Source organism: Protopterus annectens, chromosome 7.part0, assembly GCF_019279795.1.
Source record: "Protopterus annectens isolate FY-2018-M chromosome 7.part0, PAN1.0, whole genome shotgun sequence".
NCBI lineage: Eukaryota > Metazoa > Chordata > Ceratodontiformes > Protopteridae > Protopterus > Protopterus annectens.
This window is the reverse complement of record NC_056739.1, coordinates 858,835,204-858,858,825: the sequence shown is the minus strand read 5'-3', so window position 1 is coordinate 858,858,825 and position 23,622 is coordinate 858,835,204. Positions and strand designations below refer to the sequence as shown.

Genomic DNA, 23,622 nt, shown 5'->3' with positions numbered 1-23,622 from the left:
GTGCCTAAAGGTTATTAAGACCCTATCATTCAGGCAGTCAGCTGAAGTTGCTTGGGGATAGGATGTATCAAACACTCTTGTTCTTGTGTGAGTAGATCCCATCTGTGAGAAAATGTGTAGTATTTGACCCTGGCCAATTCCAGAAGAACAGAAGAACCACTGCTGCCTGAGCCAGAAGGGAATCACCACAGTAATCCTGGGGAATTCCTTCTGAATCTTCTAAGTACCCTGGATATCAGTGGAAAGCATGTAAAAGCATACAGGAACATTCCTGTCCAAGAAAAAGAAACATCTGCCTTCCACGCCTTCTTGCATGGAGTCCTGGGGCAGAATTTTGCCAGCTGATTTTTCAGTGAACAGGCAAAAAGGTCTACTTGAGGACTTCCTCATAGACAGATCAAATTTTGGGAGAACCCCCTCCCCAATCTAGCTTGCATTCGTAAGAATCTGTCTTTGCCCTGCACAGCTTGTCTGCCACAGATTTTTGCTCTACCAGAATGTAGGAAGCTGTAGAGTGAAATTGTGCTGTAGATCTATATTCCATACTAACATGGCTAGTCTGCACAGGGGATATGACCTGGCTCCCACTTGCTTTATGTACCACATTATTGATGTAATTATCTGTAACAACATGAAGTGGTCCTGGGGACCAAATGTGATTCAGAAAGTTAAAAGCCTTTTTAACAGCAAGCAACTCTTTTATTTTTATGCTCTTGTGTCTGTGTATTTCTTGTTCCAGATACCTTACACTTTTATACCCTTGATACTGCTCCCCAAGCAAAGTCCAAGAGGTCTGTGGTGACTGACTACTTTGAAGCAGAAGGAGAGACCTGGACTGAGGGATATTTGGTGTCTCCACCAAGTGATTTCTCTTCTTACAGATCCCACAAATGGAATCTGAAAAGATGAGCAAAGAGACTTCAGATACCACTGTTACATTCTCACTTGGAGTCTTGTTAAAGGTATCATGAGAATAACACAGCTGCACAAGTCCAGCTTACTTTACTGGTATTCAGGTAGTAGTTCCCTACTACCTTTCCTCCTGCAGTTTACCAAAGCTCATAGTCCCTCTCACTGCCTGTCTGTGGCTGTGATGGACCACTCACCAGGTAGTACAGGGACCGTCTTACAGACCCACAAACACGACCCTAACAGTTTTCTGGAATCCAGCCACCTAATGTTCCAAATCAAAAAACACCTACACCTACACACCTACACACACAAGTAAAGGCTGTTAAGCATGGTTCATTGGCAACCCTAACACCAAATCATAAGCATCCAAAAAGGGGGGATGGTGGGTAGTGCCAATAAGGCAGTGTGTTCTATGAACACTTACTTTTACAAGTAAGTAGGATTTGTGCAATTGTACTATGTTCAACAAACAAGCAAACTGCCTTTCTTGCATTCAGGCAGATTCCCAAAGCTTACCGAACCTGAGAGGATCACAGTCATAGGCTGGGAGTGGAATTATCCTTTTTTGGGAAAGGAATCTGTCATATTAAGGTTGGCGGAGTTCTCATCCTGCCTTTATCCTTTGGTGCCGGTTTTTGTTCAGCTGGGAGTTTTGTTTGTTGGACCAACAAAAATTATCTTGTTTATTTGAGGAAAACTTGGGAATATAAAACATTGTGGTCACTCCTTGCATCAGCTTGCCTCTGTTATCCCAGTGTTTAAGAATTTGATCAGATGCTGTACCAAATATACAATCACAGTCAAGCAGAGCTTTCAAATTCTCATTTTTTTTAACTCAACAAAAAAGGTTTGGCTGTGCAACCAAGCGTATCTCTTTACTAAAACCGATGTTGTTACATTTCTTAAAATAGTATCAGCCCCCTCCAAGGCACTCTTTAAAGCATGTTTAGACACTTTAGAAACAATGAAAACAATCACTTTTACAGTCTTTCTGCTCAGCAGATAAGGCAGCAAAGTCATCTAAACTATACATAATCCTCAACACAAATGTCCACATAAAACACTGGTAATTAAACATCTTGAAAATTACCATGTTGGACTGTACCAGCTTCTTTCCTTGAGATTCTGCTACTTGCTTAGTTTATCTTAAGGGACTGGGTTTGATGAAAACATATTTTTTTTTATTTGTAAAGGTTGCTGGGGACACAGAAGCGGGGTCTTCGGACAAGGTGGCTTGGAGGCCAGACATGGCACAGCACACCCTGAATTTCTAAAATACATTTTTAGGCAGAAACTCATTCAATACAATAGAATTTCAAGCTTTCATAAAAGCATCCTCCACTGTTGGCAAAACAGAGGGAAGGATGCCACATTCGGTAGCTCATTCTCCATAAGATCATATACCCTGCCGATTTTGGGAGCAGCCGAATACATCCCAAACCTAGTCAGCATTTGGGAAAAAGAAATTATCTGTTTGGATTTCTGAATCTGTTCGTCCTCAAGGGAAACTGAAAGATCAGAATCTGACACTTGATCCCTGTAATTAATGGACTGAATAATGGATCTAGCTATAGCCATCAGCTCAGGTGAAAACAAAGTCATAGACTGTTGCCCTGTAATGTGGTCAGTCTTCGGTCTCTCTTTTCTATGCACTACACTAGTAGGGAACCCCTGGAGGAGCTGTATCAACACTGGCAACAGATTGTGCACCCTGACTTCCCCTGTACCTAATGAATTTTTTTTTTCTGTACTTCAGCCAGGCAATCATACAGCCTTGGAGGAAGTGCCTTATTCTTGTGCCACACACAGTTGTGATACTGGTTTCACACCAGTGGACCTGGAAGCAAAACTGATAGCTTGCCCAAGGCTACTGCAGAGTCCCAAGTTGTAGGCTGAGGCATATTTTTGATTTACTTCTGTGTCTTTTAGGTGCACAAGGGATAGATGGGGGGGGGGGCATATCAAAGTCCATCAAGTCAGGGGGCACAAAACCTAGCCAGAGCAATACCAAATAATGGATGCATGGTCAGCCCAGTAAAACTGGACAAATACCACTATCCTCTCTCTAAATAGCAATCTGAAGTTTATTTCTGCAGAGATATTATTCTAAATACTGCAATGAATAAATGATAGTAGTTTCAGTAACACAGTTCAAAGCATAGAATACCTCTCAAAAATCTTTAACATACAAAATGCTGCCAAAATTGTGATTTAAATGAAAAAAAAATCAAACACTGTACATCTGCTCAATCACCTCAAATAATCATATACCGAAAGAAAAAATGCAGAGTCAAAAGGTGTTCCTGTGAAACATTTTAAAAGGAGCTTCTAATCAATGTAAATAACACACAATATTAACTCACGGCTCTGGAAGCACGAGGCAATAATAGGAACTGTACAAAAACAATATTAGTACAGAAACTCTGTCAAGCACTTACAAATGGCCATAAAACACATTACAAGGATTGAAAACCCACATAAACCAAGAACAAGCTTATAATAAAATGTATAAGTCTTATACTGCAAAGAAAGTAAACCCCCTAGCACATACAAATTCTCAATCAGAAAACACAGTCAAAGCGGCAGAATTCTCTATTCGAGCACTGAGAGAAAAAGGCAGATGGAGGAAAAAAAAAGGGTTTCTTATCTGAGCTCAGCAGCTTAAGAGATCCTAAGTAAGGAACAGTCTTCCAAGAGATCCTTCTCTTAATATAGTAATAGAAAACTGAAAGGGTCTTGCCTGTGGGTCTGTAAGGCAGTCCCTGTACTGCCAGGTGATTGGTCCATCATACTCACAGGCAGGCAACTGCAGGGACTCTGAGCTTTGGTAGACTGTCAGAAGAAGGGTAGCAGGGTATTAAACCTGAATACCAGTAAGGCAGTGTGTTTGTGAACGTCACAGATCCTGATGGTTTCCTTGCAGTGATTAAAGTCTGAGTGGAAAACTCCTGGAAAAGATGCATATATAGATTGATTTAACACCCTAGGAACATCCTGTGTGATGGAGTCAAAAATACTTTTGAATGTTTATTGGGATCCCAGCCTGCACAGGAAATTCTGTCATCCAAGGGAGAAATTCCTGACTCTGCAAAAATAAGCAAGTCATCTAAATAGGGAAAACTGTGGACATCCTGAAGCCTGCAATGTGCTATAACTGGAGCTAGGCACTTTGTGAATACTCCTGGAGGAGTGGATAGTCCAAAGGGTAAGGCAAATAAATGATAATGTGACCCAGACATACAAAACCTTAAGAAACTTCTGAAGTCTTAACGGATAAGAATGTCATAACAAGCATCTTTTAAATCTAAGGTTACCAAAAAATTAAAGTGAGGAAGAAGGGGTAAAAGACTGTGTAGTGAAATAATTTTGAACTTGGTTATCACAAACTGGTTTGAAAAGAAAGGTCCAAAACTGGTCTCCAGACATTTTCTTTCTTTGGCACCATAAACATTTTTGAATAAAAACCTCTTCCCCACTGAGGAGGAGGAACTGTTTCTACTACCCCATAAAAAAGCATGCACTGTAGGACATTAGGGAACAGAGGGATTTGGTATGGTGGATGTGGAATAATTCAGAAGAAAGGAGGGATTTCTTCCCACTGCCATCTGTAAAACCTGCTGAATCAGTCTCAGAACCCATTTATCTGAAACAAACTGTTGCCAAAGAGAGAGAAATGGAGATTCAGACTTTCTGAAAGGGATAAGGGATAGCCAGGGTGGGTGAGGAGGACAAGGTCCCTTACACATTCAGCCTGATTTATTTGACTGTCCTTTGCTTGGGGGGTTCATATTTTCATTTTGGAACATCATTGCCATTGTTTTTCAAATGTCTGCTTAACAGCATTTTGCTGAGACTGTTTTGCTTCTTGCCAAAACTGGACTAGGGAGCAGAAAAACCTTTGGAAAATTTAGAGGACGGCTAAAAATATGAATATTCCCTGTATCAGCTTACCGCTTTCATCACATTTTTTTGATCATCTCTGCAGTAGAGGGACCTAAAACTAAATCTCTGTCCAAAGGTGAAATAAAAATCTGTTTTTATACATCCCCTGGGAGGTTTTCAGAATGCAGCCAGACAAACCTCCTCAACACAGTACCAGTGGCAAGAGCCAAGGATGTAGCATCTACAGAGATATAAACCCATTTTAAATAATGAGTAATCACATGAGAAATAGGAGAAACTAAACCATACAAAACAGGTTTCCCCACAAGAAACTGCAGGTAAAACATTCCTCATACTTTCACAGCTAGTCAGAATAAGCTTTAACATATGAGCCTAACAGTTCAAAATTTTAAAAATTTAAGTTGTAGAAGCATACAGTTTTTACCCAAACGTATCAATTGTTTTGCCATCCTTGTCAGAAGGGGAAGGATTATGGTTAAATACTTGGCAGCAACTGGATTTATTACAGCTATAGCTGCTGGGTTTGGTCTAGAATGTGTATAAAATTTGTAAGACTGATGAACTTTGTACATTCAATCTGCTTTCTTAGGTGTGGCAGGCTCGCTCTCAGGGAAACCACAGGCTTTGACAAACAGATCCCCCAATGCTGGCAGGATTGGGGGTGGGAGAAGGGTCTGGGAATTCCAGTTATAATATTTTGTCCTATTTTCTGTGGGATTGAGAAACTTCAGTGTTCTCCCACTGAAAACACTGTCACAGTCTGGAAATAGTCTCAGAGAAAGAATCCTTGGCAAGGAGATTCAGATAACATGCACCCTAAATCTGAACTAGAATTCTGAGGAGAAAATCCTGTATCTGTCCTGTCACATTCCTCTCCAGATTAATCTCTTCTTCTCTTACCAGAAATCACCTGATAAGAAAGGTCAATGGACTGAACAAGACCCAAGCCAGACTTAATAAACTACCCCTGTCTAATGAAACAGGAGAAGATATTATTTTAGTTTAGTTTTAGCTGTTTAGTTTTCTGTTTCTTTTTGACAGAAAAAATAGGGTAAAATGGATTTTTAATGGCAGCAGCTTCTTCAGAAATGGCAAAACATTCAGGTTAAGTTGGAACTCCTTCCTTGTCCAGTCTCCCAACATAGCCAAAAGTTGCTTTCCCTTGCCCACTAAGGGGACCCCAACAGCCACAGAGAACTTGGCTAACCCCTGGTCCACAGTGGCGTTATGGGCAGCACCAGAGGTACCTTGGGAAAAAGATAAGTGATCTGAGGAACCTGCTTTGGTCATCTACATGTAGTTAGGTAAACTGCTAGCCTGCTGTGGTGGTAACGCTGTTTAGTTAACTTTTTCTTTTTCTGGCAGGAAGAAGGAATGACTGTGAGACCAGTAGTTTGTTCCATGGTTAAGCAAAAATAGTGCCATTTTCTCAGGGAAACTAAGCAACAAAAGCTGGTAAAATTTCAAAAGTAGTATAAAGTCATTTTTTCCAAAAAAAAAAAAAAAAAAATAGTAAAAAGCACCTTAATACGCTTTACCAGCCACAAAGGGTAATTAAAACATAGTTTCACCACAAATAGTGGTTTTAGAGTGTTTAAATGAACTTTTAAACTGCCAAATACAAAAGTGTGCTCCTGTTCAGTACAGCAAAGTAGCGTAACAGTAAATAAAAACACACACTCCTAGTTTAAAAAGCACTTTCCCACAAAACAGTATTTTAGTCATTAAAATAATATGTGGAAGGTTTTTCCTCAAGGAGAACTTATCTGCCCAGCAATGGAACAGCACAAGTCAACTGTTGATCCTCTGAAGCCTGGAGAGGAGTGCTGTTTTTGGCTGCAAGAAAGCTGTAATGGGCTTAGGGCCCAAACCTGTCATTTTAGTCGGCTGACTAATGGTTTAGCCACATAGAAGGTGCCCTAAAGCTTGGGAAGATGGCCAGCTGTTGTATCCTATGCATGATATAACTGATATAGCGTAGGCTACTGTAGCAGTGAGCAATATGAAGAACATCAAAAAGTACAGCAATACCAGGAAAGTACAGGGGAGTCCAGTGTTAGTGGTGGAAAGTAAATACGGAAGGGGTTAGTATGGGTTGAAGAATTAAATACATATTTACAACGTGCTTGCTGTACCGTGAGCTACTGTTAGTTATACAAGAGTCTGTGTAAAAGATAATGAGTAGATGCAGTAGTAGATTTTGATTAGTTATGTGACTTCATCTGTCTTATTACAGTTACATTTAAAGTTTTTTTTGCAGAAATTATTTGAGTTGGCATTGGAAGGTATAGCATTCTGATATTTTAGTTATATGTTCAGGTAGTGATTGCCGCAATTTGCAGGCTAGGACTATGAAACTCTGTTTAGTACAGTAAAGTTTAGAGATGGGTGTTTGGAGTGTAGGTCCTGCTCCAGCACAGATACTGTCATTGTGGTGTGGGGTGTTGGCAATCAGTTTCATGGTGAGTGATGATGGGTGTTTTGGTGCATTAGACGTCTAGTTGCTATATACATTAGTTCATAACTTATAGGTGATTACTAGGCTAACAGACTCCATGGGGCCTTTTTAAGCCTAGACGTACTTCACTGGGGTGTGAACAAACCCTGTACATTGCCGGCAAGGTAAACATTTTGACCATTATACCAAGATGAGAGTTAACTCTATATCTGAGATGTGTCAAGAGATTTCAAAATAACACTACACTTAAATGCTTATAAAGTAATAGGTTTTTATGTCATCTTTTCCCTCTTTGAGCTTGCACATTTCACTAGATTTAAGGGGAGAAACAAATATTATATTGTGACAATGGACACATGGAAGTGCACAGATACTGAATGTTTAAAAGCCACACTATGGATAATATACAGAAATTTAAAGTTATGGACTTCCAGTGATCAGCTGACTATCGTTTTGAGCCATAACTGAATATTCAAATACTGAAAATGTCACATCCTTGACTTTCTATAAATGGTTAATTGACATTCCATGTCACACATGTATGTTTGAATGTTGTATATGTTACGTGGTATGAAAATGTTATCCATGTATCCATTTTCCAATAACCTGCATTACCCTTTCTGAATTTTTTCACAATACATTTGATTTTACAGATGTTTATGTAATGTACTGAAAAGCTGTTCCAAACTTCCAAAAGAGTGCTCTAGAAGTTTGTGAAAATATCATGATCTTTACTACATTAGCACTGCAACTGAGTAGTGGGCTTGTTTAGGTGGATGATAAGGTATACTATTATTTGTGTGCTCATGCAACTGTGTTAACTTTGTATCAGGCTTCCTAGGTAGGACATTTCTTAGTTATAACAGATTGGAGTTTTTTTTACTTTTTTGATGGTAATGTGAAAATAATGTGCATTAGGTGAAGAGCTAATAAAAGCTGTATGATGTTGAGTTCTACTACAGTTATGTGGATGTTTTACTATATTTTTATGATGTTAATGCTAATTACGATGTTCTGCTGCTGAAGGGCACTAAGTTATGATTTATATTAAATGAAGAGGTGATGCATGTCCAGATGGGTTTATACATGGTGAGGGAATATTATATCTTCCATAAAGCAGTCCTCAAACTGCTAAACAAACCTGGCATTCTCCTCCCTCAACAGAAGTGTACTACATCCTGCCCTTCTTAAAATGTTACATTCCATGCATTGCTACCCAATCATTTCAAATATGTTCATATGATATTGCCTGAAGAGATGAAAGAAAGGAAGAGTGTTTTTTTTTTTTCTTTTCTAAAACATAGAAAAGGTATAAGCTACTCCTGGAAGCCAAAGAGTTGAGTAGTATAAACATAAAAGGACACAATTACCAGAAATGTTGAGTTATTATGCATTTAAAAATAATTGTACTCAAAAGATATGCTGTTTTAAAATGCTCCATTTTTGGATTAAAATTTTGAAGAATGAGTTCCTGTTTTTTGTCTTCTTTTCTAAAATATAGAACAGTCGGCATAATGGTTAAGGTCTCTGCCTCTCATGCACACATAGCCGGCTTTAGGCACCAGTGAATCTGCGGTCGCTGGGGGCCCCCTGTTACTGGGGGGCCCCTAACCACAGCAAGTTATTTTAACTTTATATTTTGTAACTTATGTAAAACTAAGAAAAGCTAGTATAGCAATTTTGTATACTTAATAAACCAGGTGGGTAATAACTCTTATTTATAGCTCCATTAAAATTCAAAGATATCTCTGGTTATAGTAACAGTGTTTTATCAAGTGTCAGACTTCACAATCCCATTAAATATTTTACCACTGACATAAGTCTCTCTGGCTTAGTTAAACCCTGCTTGATGGACATCCTCGCCACTAAAACCAACAACATAGCCAGCTTTAAATACCTGCACTACCAGTGGCTGCAAGGGGGCCCCTTAATCATTCTCGACTCTGTGGGGCCCCGCAAAAGCAACTGATGGATAGGAAAAATGAGGAAAATGTATTAATTTCCTGATTATGCTCTTTAGCCTGAACAGGGCTCTGATATGACCCTGTCAGGAAAAAGCTGATAATGAACATAAGCAAGGTAAGTAGTAGAAAGGTCAGCAGGCCAGAGTGACTGATTTGAGTGCAAACCTTGTATTTTAAGAAGAGACAATGCTTCTGATTTCAGGAATGTTTTTTGTTTTCTGGTAGAACACCAAATACTACAACTCTCAACTTCTTTGCAGAAGAATTTAGCACAATGCCAGAAATAATACCAGAATAAAGGTTCAAAATAAGGAACACATTTTAAATGTTACTCTAATTCACTTAAAAAAGTTAAAAGAATAACACCTTTTGCATCAACATGCATTTTTGGACAATAAGAGGTATAAACCTCTGACACCTAGAATTATTAACTCTCTGCATTCCTGAATGAGTTACTACCAAATCAACTTTTTACGAAGGACAGAGCAAAATTATGAGCAAAATCAGAGACAGTGACAGGTATGCATTACTCCTCACCAAAGTAAATAAAAGTGAATTATCCCCGCCGCTGTTTGACAATTGATAAACAGCATTCACTGATCAAGTGCAGCAGTACCAGTTTTGCACAATGTATTGCTATTTATTGAAATAAGTACAAAACTAGTATTGCTGTGGCTTTTGTGTGTGTTTATAAAAAATATCACTGATTTTTATCTCTGCCTACCCCTAATAATACCAGGACACACACATTATTCTTCTGGGTATCAGTACAAAATGTAGTTAAACAGGTAATTATATTTCAAAAGTAATGCATAAAATATATCACGGAACATTCAGACACTTCAACCTTCAAGGAGTCTGGTGGTCCCCACTCTCCAAACTGTATAAATTGATATGGGGGCTCCCTTAATCATCCTTGACCATGTGAAGGCCCCACAAAAGCTGTTGCTGGTTGGGGGAAAATGAGAAAAAATGTATTAATTTTCTGATTATGCTCTTTAACCTGAACAGGGCTGATGCTGTTAGGATAAAGCTGATAGTAGCTTTTGCTCTCAAATGCACCAATTCTAAAATCAGTCCTGCTCAGATGTGTATGTACAGAAGGCTGCTGTAGGTTATGGGGGGTTGCTTTTTTAATTTTCATTACAGTCAGACCATAGAGGTGTGTAAATGAGGTGATTATAGCTTTTGTTTGGGAGAGAACAGTATGGTCATTGCTTCATTTACTTTTCTCACAGACCTCAGAGGTGTACAAAGAAGGTTACTATAGCTTGTGTAGGGGCAGTGTGTGTACTGTCTAGGAGCAACAAGTTGAATGCATTAATGTGATCATTATCCTTTTCACTTTGCTCACAATCACAGTTCAGGTATGTATACAGGTACCTGCCTTTAACAGTTTGGGTTGAGGAGCAAGGAGCCATGCTATGTATGTGCATGTCAGCAGTCACCTGAAATACATGACTGTGGCAATTTGAACCTTTACTTTCATCCCAGTCTAACACCAGAGGGGTGCATAGGCAATGACTGTCTTTTTTGGGTGTGTTAGGGAGGCATGCCATAGTCCCAGATTGGACCTATGTATAAATGGCTTGTTAGTTTTTTGTAAGCTAATATTTTACCATCATTGAACATAAAGCCTTGGGTACAACTTATGTCTTCCTTAAAAGAAAAAGAAAAGACAATTTTTTTTTCTTATTCGTGTTTTTTTGTTTAGGACATCATTGGATTAAAAGGTTGGGAAAATGCTCTAAAATGCATCACAGAACACCTATAATCCTATGGCTTCTTGGGCCCTGGTTTATCAGAGTTATTTCCTAAATGGTTATTACTGTGCTGTCTTGGTCAGGAAAGGTATGCTGAAAGGATGCAAGGAAAACTTAAGCTGAACAGCAACAATGAATTTCTTTCCTTAATCATAATTTCTGTTCAAGCCATCAATGGATGAAAAGTATACGTAAAAAGAAAAAAAAGGTTAAAATGCACTTGACAGCATTTCACCTAAGTCCAAACCTATCTATACATAGAGTTGCTATAATGTATCATTGTTACAATTAAAATGCCAGTATCTGTGAATGTCCTTCTGTGAGATGGGCTAACATAGTGTGGTACATAGGCCTGTTGTACTGTAAGAGCATTATAGCTACAAGCTAGTCTGTACATACTACTCATAAAAGTTTGCAGCATGAACTAAAAGGCTGTTTCAGAGGGGTGGCAGTGACAGGGTGATACGTTGATGGAAGTGCCTAGGGGGCCCCAAACTTGATATTTGCCGGGGGTCCCCAAAATGCTAACACCGGCCCTGCATGCACAGATTACAAGATTTGATACTGTTCTCTGGCCATTCCCAGCATGGAGCTTGTGTGCTCTTCCTGGGTCTCTGTGGGGGTTCCTCCCACCTCCCGAAAACATCCTACATGTTTCCACATCAAACTCACCCAAGAATGGAGCTGTGAAAAGTGGCACAGATTCCAGATGGTGCCCTAAAAGGGAAAGAGTTGAACAGACCAATTGCTTTGAGGTGGGAAGGATGTATGTGCCCCTGTTGGTCACTGTGTGTCCACCATAAAGCCCAGCAGTCCTGAGTCAATAAGTTACTGGCCAGCTGGTGTCCAGTTGCCAGCTTGGGTTACCTGGGATAGCTCACTTAAGTGAAAACTGGATGTAACCTGCGAAACATTAACTAAGAATTGCTACTCTCAATGTAGGTTCACTGATGGGATGTAGTTTGGAAGCAAATGACATGACTGTAAGGAGCAGGCTGGACTTCCCATATAACCAGGAGTCAAGAGGGAATGGCAGCACAGTGCAGCAAAGCTACTTGGCTTGGAGTCCAGAGTCTATTACAAAGGAAGAGAACAAACTAGAAATGGTGTGTGAATTGTGGTGAGGGATAGGCATCAGAAAAGAGTAAAGGATATCATCAGAATTAGTGACAAAATCATGGCAATCAGATTACAGTTTACGGATAGGGCACTGTTCATAATCTTAGCCTATGCTCCACAGCAGTGTTGTGACAGAGGGGAAAAGAGTGGATTCAGACGGCTAAAGCAGGACAGCATGAATTGGTGCTGATAATGGGTGGCCTGAATGCAATATCGAGACAGACAAAACAAGATATTAGGACTGCTTTGGTTCACATGGGTGTGGCCACAGGAATATCGAAAGAGAGGCCATTCGAGACTTTTGATAATCAAATGGCTTGATTGCAGCCAACACATGGTTAATCAAGAAAGAGATTCACAAGATCATGTTCAAGAGTAGCCAATATGCAATTCAGAGAAACTTCCTCCTAGTGTGGAAAAGGCACAGAGGTAATAATCAGCAATTGTAAAGTTATCCCCACTGAAACAGTCAGCCCACAGCATAAACCACTGGTTGCCACAATCAGCAAGGAGCAATGGTTAGAGAAGACTCTATGGTTAACAAAGTCTAAGCTAGACGTTGACTGGAGAGAGCACAAGAGTTCAAGGAATTACTCAGGGCTCTAGCACCTCAGGAAGAAAAGGAAATAGGTGGAGTTGAAGAAGAATGCAAGTGCCTCAAAACAGCATATGTGGTGAATATAGAACTGGTATGTGTTCAAGCCAGGTATGTAAATAAGGTACATAAGAAAAGCTGGTAGTGGAATGCAGAAGTCCAGGAAGTCATCAGAAGAAAGGACTGCAGGAAAAAAAGGAAGATAGAAACATGGACCAGGCAAATAAAGAGGCTAAAAGAAGAGTTTCAATAGCAAAGAACAGAGTATCAGTGGCACACTACCACCTTCTGGAAAGTGGTACAGTAGATGGTTAAAAAAAGAAACCATCAGGTTGCAAGGCAAAGACAGAAATATAAAGATAGTCAGACATACTTTATAAGGGATGCCAGCAGCAGCCTACTCACAAACTACAGGAAATTAAAAGCAGATGGAAGGAGTACTTTCAGCAGCTTCTAAAAAAAACAGAGGCTGTACTACTCAGACACAGCCTACAATTACCCTAGAAGAAGTAAGAACAGCACTAAGGAAAATGAAGTCGGGGAAAGAAGCAAGCACAGAAGAGATCACAGAAGATATATTAAAGATGTTGGGGGACAAAACTGGTTCCTGTATGGAGACAAAGGCATGTCCCAGATGACTGGAGAATAATAACCAAAAACGAACGGATGCCACAGCCAGAAGCTTCTCTATTCGTTGAGCGCTTTCATCAGTTCAATACTGACTTCATCAGAACAACAAACTCCCAAATCGCACACCTTTTATAATACACCCAAAGGTCACATGATTAGTTAATTTTCGACCCTGGGTTACTTAAGAACAAAGTAAAGCTTTCCATTGCATGCAAATTTGAAATTAAAAAACATATTAAACAAAAAGAAGAAGAAAAAAATCACAGATCCTATACAATTAAAACGTTGTCGCCTCACAGTAAGACACTGTCTGGTTCGATTCTCAGCTAGAGCGTCTTCTGCGTGGAGACATGCGTGAATGGGCGTACCTTCGTTGAAGGTTGTGCGTCAGGCCTGGCAAGCTGGTACGTAAAAATCAACTGCCAATCATTAGCGGACCGGAGTTCCGCTGTGGCGACCCCTAACCGGGAAAAAGCTGAAAGACACAAACAAACAAAACAACCTTTTTAAAACTTTTTGTTTAAAACATGCAATTAGTGTTCTAAGCATATTAAAAAGCAAACTCTGATTTCAACTTTAAAACACAACTGATAGACACAGTTTCATTTAATCTTGGGGGGTTATTGGCATTACACGTGAGTTGCCATTTCAGTTCTTTGTATTCAAGGTATAGATCCGATCGTCCACCCCTGGGTCCTAGATTAACCCTGTCAATGGCAATGTATATAAACTCATGTGTATCAAAGTATTTAATGTGTTTTGCCAAGGCATTTTTTTTCTTCCACCTTGAGTATGTCGTATTGATGCTGGTAAATCCTCTGCCTGAGTTTTAGTTTAGTCTTACCTATATAAAAACATTAACATGCCTGACACTTAGCAAGGTACACCACCCCCATACTCTGACAACTGAAATTATGCCTAAGTTTAATAACTTTGCTGTTTGAAATTGTCACCTCAGTCCCTTCTAAAATGTGTTTACATTGTCTGCACTGGCCACATTTCCTCATTCGTCCTTCCTGACTTAATTTTACTGGCCTTTCGATTATGGTTTTAAGCAACAATCTTTTTTATAAACAACTGGATTTTGTCCTACTTTTTACAGGATTTCATCTGTTTTAAATACATTCCAGTTGTGTTGTACAATGTGTTAAACTCCCTGAAAATGGTTGTTATAAGGCAAAATAAGAGCCTTATGGTACTCACAACTCTCTATTGTAAAACCAGGGGCGTTGACTCTGCCCTGATCAACAGCTACTCCTAATAGTTGGACGAAATAGCCATTCACCCTTTTCCTTGCCATTTCCCGTAAAATGTTGTCGAAAAAAATCTCCAGGATAACCTCTGTTTAACAACATATCTTTCAATTTCAGACATTCGCCATGATAAATGTTGTCACTGCTAACCATAGCTAGCCTAACCGCCTGTCCTTTTACTAGTGGCTTTTTTTGGTGCAGGGGGTGGCAACTGTCAAAATGAAGGAGTGAATTAGAGTATGTAAGTTTCCTGTAGATGTTTAACTCAAACCGTCTCTCCCATCTGTTTTTTCCTCTAGGTGACATCTAAAAAATTAATCTCATCCTCACCTACTGCCATAGTAAATCTCAGGAAGCTGGTACTAGAATTGATGTACTAAAAAAATTGCTCCAATCTTTCCCTACTGTCGGTCCAAAATATTATGTCATCCAAGAACTGACCATATAGGGACCAGCCATTTACAAATTCAGAATTCATTGTAGTTTGATTTTCCCATTGGGCCAATACAAGATTTGCAAAAACTGGGGCACATGCCGCACCCATTTTGATCCCCTTCCTTTGTCGGAACAGTTGGTTCTCGAACACAATGAAGTTATTTTCCAAAATAGCTTCCATAAGGGACCTTAGAGTAAGGCACTTAGTGTGTTCCTTCCCAGAGTTTTCACATAGAAAGGTGTAAAACCATTCAAGTATCTCACTGTGTGGGATGACTGAAAGGAGGTCCCATATGTCAATAGTTACAAAAAGTAAATTTTATTTTATTTTATTTATTTATTTCCAGTTTGATTACTGGGCAAGTCCACTGGGCCCAGACAGACCATTTTCAGTGTTGGCCTGGGGAGAAAAGCTCCATGAAACAGATTACAGTAAAGATAGAAGTCCAATAAAAATAAAAGTACAAGTACAAATACATATCAAATAATATAAAGTGTGCGCAATATTGCCCATAGTGGAAAAATGTTGTGCAGATACATTTTAACAAATTCACACAGTTAAAGTCAAAAATCAAAAACTATTTACAGTGTGTGAGAGATTGTATGGGAAGTAGCTATAGAAGGTTATAGGTTAAGGCTATGAGGTGCTTAGGAACTCAGAAGGATACTCTCCCAGGGGCTTATGTTAAGAAGTTCTAGGTAGGGAGAATGCACTTACATTTCCACTTGGAGGACAGGTAGGTGTAAAGCTGAGATTTGAAGTTGTTTGTGTTTGACATGTTCTAAATTGTCAGAATATATGTGGTTACAGACTCTGGATAAAAAATCCCAAGAATCCTTCAGTAGGTAACTATGCCAGTTGAAAAAAATCTTTTGTTTGAATATCTATATACTTAGCAAGGGGGTAGGTCTTAGAAGCCTTTGCATCCACTATTAATCTGAGGGGAGGATCAACAATATTTTTATGAATCTTGGGAACACCAAAAATGGTGGGGGTCCTGAGGTGTAGAACTTTTAGATATTCACCATCTGTTGTGGATATCTGTTCATTAAGGACCATCTCATCTAAGATAATGTCAGTTCCATGATATGCTATGTTCCGCTCATTAATGGACACTTCTTTGTATGTATCTGTATATAATAATCCCAACATTCTGTTGAGATATTTGTTAGTGTCCATTACCACCAGGCCCCCACCTTTATTTGGTTTCATAATTCTAATGTGATTCATTTCCTGTATCTCACTCAATAATGCCCTCTGTTCCCTGGTAAGGTTTGGGGTCAGGAACCTGAGCGTTTTTTTTTAGTGGTGGATTTAAAGTACTAGGCCTCCTACAAAAGATTCCCCCATTATAACCCCTGTGATTGTCTACATAAAAGGTCATATTAACTTTCCTCACAAATAGCTTTAGTTGAATCAAGATTTCATCCAGTCTACCTGCTCTCAAAGGGACAAATGTTAGTCCTCTATCAAATAAATCTGCCCATGCAGTACTCATTCACCTCACTGTAGTTGTAAATGCTGAAATCACTGGATGTATTACATATAACATTACATCTGACCATAGTCTCTACCACTGGTTCCTTCTCCCTGGTCGATGACCCCCCCTCGTATATTGATTCACCCTTAATTGCTGTTGTTGCTGTGGGTACCCATGATCCTCCTGTTGGCCCTTCCTCAGATTTATTAGTCGTTCTGACCTCCTGAGAGGAGGTAATCTAAAGGGTTGTCAAAATTATGTTCACCATTGATATTTTGTGCATTGGAGTTGTCATATTCCTGTCTAACAGGACTGCTGTCATGGGACCTATAAGATTCTACCCTACGGGATGTGCTGGATAAGCTCTTCCAGCATCATATTCTTTCTTATCATTGAGCAACTTTTTGGCTTTTTATTTTTTAACTCTACAATTCTCAAGTCAATGTCCTTAAAAACTTTGGTATAGTCATTCATCTTAATTTGAAAACACAAATCGGTACAAATACTATCATTTAAATCATTGAAAGAATCATTCAGTAAAGCCATTTTTCTCTCATTGTCCTTGATCAGTAAAACTAACAGTTCACAACCTTGTTTATTGAACAGTTCTATTAACTCATGGTGTAGCAGTGAGCTGGTCACCAAGCCGTTTGGGAATTTCCAGCTCCTTATACCTTTCGGTATCTGCTGTCTTTTAAGGCACTCCTGAAGATATGAACTTTCTAACTGTAACTTTCGGAAGCTGAACATTTTGTCATATAATGTTTTAATCTGAGCATCCAAGGTTCCCCAATCCATTCCTTGTGTTTCCTGGGTCTCTATACTGAAAGTTAGTTCATTGCTTGCTTGTAGCCAATCGTTAAGAGAAAACGACTCTGTTCCGCTGCCCCCCTCGCCCGCTTGAATCCGATTGGTCTGCTGCTGCTGTTGTTGTCAAGGAAACCAGATATGTTGCTATTCGAGCAATTACCATCATGAATAGGTCTCTGCGCTGGTGTTATACCCTCGTCCATACTATTCTAGGAAGGCACATTTGCCTAATTTACTTCATTTGAGTAGTATTCACATTCCGAGGCATTTGGAAATTGTAGGTACTTGTCTCAAGCTTCGGTATTAAGCCTTAAATTAAGGCTGTTAGGTTCTCAATGGAAGCTCTTAAGACCTCAAACACGGCAATGATAGAGCCACTGGCCAAGTTACCGTCCAATTTCACAACCAAAACCAAACCATGAAAAAATCGTACAAAAACCTAATAATAAAACCAACAAAATGAACAGATGCCACAGCTAGAAGCTTCTCTATTCATTGAGTACTTTCATCAGTTCAATACTGACTTCATCAGAACAACAAAGTCCCAAATCACACACGTTTGATAATACACCCAAAAGTCACATGACAAATTAACCGATTAGTTGATTTTCGTTCCTGGGTTACTTAAGAACAAAGTAAAGCTTTCCATTACATGCAAATTTGACCTTAAAAACCATATTAAACAAAAAGAAGGAAAATAAAATCACAGTTCATATACAATTAAAACATTATTGTTTGTAAAAAATAAACAACCTTTTTTAAAACCTTTTGGTTAAAACATGCAATTAGTGTTCTAAGCAGATTAAAAAGCAAACTCTGATTTCAACTTTAAAACACAACTGATAGACATAGTTTCATTTAATCCTGGGGGTTATTGGCATTACAAGTGAGTTGCCATTTCAGTTCTTTGTATTCAAGGTGTAGATCCGATGGCCCACCCCTGGGTCCTAGATCAACCCTGTCAATGGCTATGTATTTAAACTTGGATGTATCAAAATCCTAATGTGTTTTGCCAAGGCATTTTTTTCTTCCACCTTGAGTATGTCTTATTGATGTTGGTAAATCCTCTGCCTGAATTTTAGTTTAGTCTTACCTATATAAAAACCCTGACATGCCTGACACTTAGCAAGGTACACCACCCCTATACTCTGACAACTGAAATTATGCCTAAGTTTAATAACTTTGCCGTTTGAAATTGTCACCTCAGTCCCTTCTAAAATGTGTTTACATTGTCTGCACTGGCCACATTTCCTCATTCGTCCTTCCTGACTTAATTTTAGTGGCTTTTCGATTATGGTTTTTAAGCAACAATCTTTTTTATAAACAACAACTGGATTTTGTCCTACTTTTTGTAGGATTTCATTATCTGTTTTAAATACATTCCAGCTGTGTTGTACGATGTGTTTAATTCCCTGAAAATGGTTGTTATAGGCAAAATAAGAGCCTTATGGTACCAACACTCTACTGCTGTAGCATTGACTCTGCCCTGATCAAGAGGTACTCCTAATAGTGGGATGAGGTATCCATTCACCCTTTTCCTTGCTACTTCCCCTAAAATGTCTAAAAAATCTCCAGGATAACCTCTATTTAACAACATATTTGTCAATTTCATACATTCGTCATGATAAATGTTGTCGCTACTAAACATACAGGCTTAACCTGCCTGCCCTTTTACTAGTGACTTTTTTTGGTGCAGGGGGTGTCAACTGTCAAAATGAAGGAGTGAATTAGAGTATGTAGGTTTCCTGTAGATGTTTGACTCAAACCGTCTCTCCCATCTGTTTTTTTCTGCAAGGTGACGTCTAAAAAATGAATCTCATCCTCACCTACCTCCGCAGTAAATCTCAGGAAGCTGGTACTAGAATTAATAAATTCAAAAAATTGCTCCAATCTTTCCCTACTGTCGGTCCAAAATATTATGATGTCATCCAAGAACCGACCATATAGGGACTAGCTATTTATAAATTCAGAATTCATTATAGTTTGATTTTTCCCGTTGGGCCAATACAAGATTTGCAAAACTGAGGCGCATGCAGTGCCCATTGTGACCCCCTTCCTTTGTCGGAACAGTTGGTTCTCAAACACAATGAAGTTATTTTCCAAAATAGCTTCCATAAGGGACCTTACATTAAGGATCTTAGTGTGTTCCATCCCTGAGTTTTCACATAGAAAGCTGTAAAACTATTTAAGTCCCTCACTCTGTGGGATGACTGAAAAGAGGTTGCATATGTCAATAGTTACAAAAATTAAATTGTCAGAATACATCTGGTTAGAGACTTTGGATAAAAAAAAAAAAATCCCAAGACTCCTTCAGTAGGTACCTATGCTAGGTGAAAAATCCTTTTGTTTGAATGTCTGGAAAGTGGCATAGTAGATGGTAAAAAAAAGGCTGCAAGGCAAAGACAGAAAGATAAAGATAGTCAGACATACTTCATGAGGGCCTACTCACAAACCACAGGAAATCAAAGGCAGATGGAAGAAGTACTTTCAGCAGCTTCTGAATGAAAAGAAAACAGTGGCTGTACTACTCAGACACAGCCTACACTTACCCTAGAAGTAGTAAGAACAGCACTAAGGAAAATAAAGTCAGGGAAAGAAGTAAGCACAGAAAATATAATCAAGATGTTGGGAACAAACTGGTTTCTGAGGGCACTTATAGTAGTATGGAGACAAAGGCATGTCCCAGATGACTGGAGAATAAACATACTAGTGCCACTGTTAAAGAACAAAGAGGACATCCACAACTGTGGGCAGTACAGAGGTATCTAATTCCTGTCAGACAGCATGAAAGCTCAGGAAATGGTGACTGATAAATGAATATGCAGAGTAGTAGAAAGCAAGATGGGAAAGGAGCACTTCAGATTCAGATCAGGATGCAGTACAACTGAGCAAATGTTTGTAGGTAGATAGCTGAGAAGAATCTAGAGATGAGATTAAAGTCCAACTGGGCATTCCTAGACTTGGGGAAAGCATATGACAATGTCCGAAGAAAGTTGATTTAGGCAGTCCTGAGTACAAAGACACACAGTGTTAGGTCTCACACAGGGGTTTCCAGTGAGAGCAGGTGTGCATCAGGACTCATCTCTAAGCCCACTGATGTTCATTTTGGTGATGGACTACATCAGCAAACAGGCTGAAGGGGACAGATCAACAAAGGTACTGTGTCCAGAAGATGTGGCCTTACAGGCAAACTATCAGCAAAAGCTTCAGCAAAGGACAGGGGAATGGAAAGCAAAACTGAAGGCACACAGAATGTAGCGGAGTACAGATAAGACACAGTTTTAATGGCAACAAATGGGAGGAAATAAGAATAAACTGCGAACTGAAAGAGAAGGGCAAATAGTGGAACAGGTTGAGGAGAAGGGAAGTCTGAATGAGGAGGTCAAAGACAGAATCAGAAGGGTTGCAATCAAATGGCACATAGTGTCATGGGTAGTATAGGACAGAATAATGATAAAGAAGCTGAAAAGTAAGGTGTATAAAACAGTGGTTGACTAGTACTACTATATATGGTACAGAAACCTGGGTAGTAAAGGCAGTGTATTTGAGTAAGCTAGAGGTAATGGAGATGAACTGCCTAAGATAGGTGGCAGGATGCACACCATGGGACAGATGAAGAAATGAGGACATCAGAGCAGAAGCCAAAGTAGCTCCAATTGCAGAGAAGGTCAAAGAGAACATATTACGGGGATTCAGGAATATATGCTGAAAAGCAGAAGACAATATGGTGAAGAAGATTTCAGACAGACAAGAAGAAGGCAAGAGGAAAAAGAGGGTGGCCAGCAAACAGATGGATGGATTGTGTAAGAGAAGACCTGTGACAGTCAGGCATGACTACTGAATATGGTAGGAGATAGGCAGTGAATCCAGAGAGATGGCAACAGCTGACCCAGGACCATGACCCCATATAGAAAATAGGAAAAAAGAGGGGGGTGATGATAATAGACCCTATCACTACAGGCTAATCTCTAAACTTTACTCTGTAAAAAAAATCATGAAAAAGTAATCTACCAACAACTAGCTGATCAGCATGGCTTTAGAACCATAATGCTAAGGGAAATAAAGGCATCCTGAAGCAATATGGACATTTTAATATACTTATCCAACAAACTTTTTGTAGCAGACATTAAGTAGTCTACTAAATTAAATGTGTGGACCACTATAACATGTCCACATTAAGTAGATGCTGCTCAAGTGTTTCTGCTGCAAAGAAAGGGCTGAGAAGTTTTTGATTTTTTTTGCTGCAACTGGAATTCTTTTAACGATTTGGGGGAAACAAATATTTATATTTCTTTTACTTTGTTCCTCCCACATGTCTATTTTAAGACACCTGAGTTGCAGTTTGTTATACTTCCTTTTCTGGTTTTAAAGTAGGAGTGTTTGGTTGGCTGACAGTGCTGAGAACCAACACAAAGTTCACTCTGACCATTATAACATGCCCGTGTCAAGTAGATGCAGCCTTTTCAAGAGTGAGGTGAGAAGTTTCTGGACCTCTAAATTTTAAGGACTTTAGGGAGATAAATGGTTTTATTTCTTTTACTTTGTGCCTCCCGTGCATCTTTTTATAAGACATCTGCAGTACACAATTTGTTATATTTCCTTCCCTGGTGATGATATTGGAGTGGTTGGTTGACTGAAGGTGTTCAGAGCCAGTAGAAGGCTAAGTCTGCCTATTATAATATGCCTACATCAAACAGATGTGGTTTAAGATGTTTCTGTTGTAATAAAAGGGATGGAAGCAAATTTATTTTAGTTTGTGCCTCCCTCATGTCTCTTTTTTAAAATGCCTACGGTGTCAGTTTGTTATACTTGCTTCTCTGGTGTTACAGTGGGAGTAACAAGTTGATTGAAGTTGCTGGGAGCCAAAAGATGTCTCATTCTGCCCAGTATAACATGTCCATATCCATGTTGAATGGAAGAAGCAGGGGTGAATATTTTTACATGGGATTTCTAGTAAGTACAACACTAATCTAATTGTAAGCACATCCATTTGTACTGTTGGATAATTTCTTTTTGATAGATGTTATTTAGCAATTACTTTTCCACTGACTGACTTCTTTAGCTATAAGAAAAAAAAATACTGCAAATATAGTCTGCACAGTCCTTTATACTCGATGAATGTAGACTATATTTTATAGAGGAAGGAATATCCAAACCTCATTAGGTCGTTTAAGTTGTTCAAGGGTGCATGCTCTTGCTGTTGCGTCTTTCGGCTTTTCCCGGTTAGGGGTCACCACAGCGGAACTCCGGTCTGCTAATGATTGGTAGTTGATTTTTACGTGACGAGTTACCAGCCCTGATGCACAACCTTCAACGAAGGTACGCCCATTCACGCATGTCTCCACGTAGAAGACGCTCTAGCTGAGAATCGAACCGGACAGCGTCTTACTGTGAGGCGACAACGCTACCGCAGCACCACCACCGCAGGTCAAGGGTGCATGCTCTAATGATGATAATTGTACTGAATTAAGTTCTTGATATCCATGGCAAAATTTGTAAAGTCATCTTTACCATTCTGGTAATGCTGTTTACTGGCTAGATACTATTACTTTGTACTACTTTTGTACAAGAATGTTACTTCTGCGGTGGCATCATTGTTGCCTCACAGCAAGAGGTTCTCCTGTTCGATTCTCGGCTTGGGTTGGGAGTGCCTTCTGTATGGAGTCTGCATGTCCTCTCCGTGGTCGAGTGGGCGTTTGAAAGACATGCGTTGAATGAGCATGCCTTCGTTGAAGGTTGGGCATCAGGCTGGCAACTCGACACCATAAAAACCAACTGCCAATCATTATCGGACTAGAGTTCCCCTGTGGTGACCCCTAACCGGGAAAAGCTGAAAGACAAACAACAACAACAACTTTTATATTAGAATGTTACAAGATTTCCTGAACTATGTTGCTCTAGTTGACTACAGGTTTAGCACTGTCAGCACTTAACTTCTTGTAGTGGAGAAAAAGTGTTTCATGTACAGCACTGGATGCTAGAAGGAACGATTTAATACATTTTGCTCAGATGACTTATTAGAGAGAGGGTTGTCTATTGATGTGTAAAAACTGCAATATGTCAACACAGGATCCCAATATACTGGATAATGATAACTATGCCTGTAGCAAGTGTAGCTATGTAATTAAATGTTATGAGATGGTTAGGATATAGAAAATGTGTTGACAGGTCAATGCAAAAAACTTAAGTTTTACTCTTGAACTAGTAGAGAGGTAATTAAAAACATCACAACAGAAAATTATTTTGCAAATGAAAGTGGGGAGACAATGGTGCATACTTCCGCAAATCATAACCATGCA

At 39.3% G+C, this 23,622-nt stretch overlaps 1 long non-coding RNA gene across 2 annotated transcripts in view; it reads right to left on the bottom strand.

Moving 5' to 3' along the window:
- Nucleotides 1-23,622, bottom strand: part of LOC122806742 — a 1,208,783-nt gene that overhangs the window by 205,960 nt on the left and 979,201 nt on the right. The gene's annotated exons all lie outside the window — the stretch shown is intronic.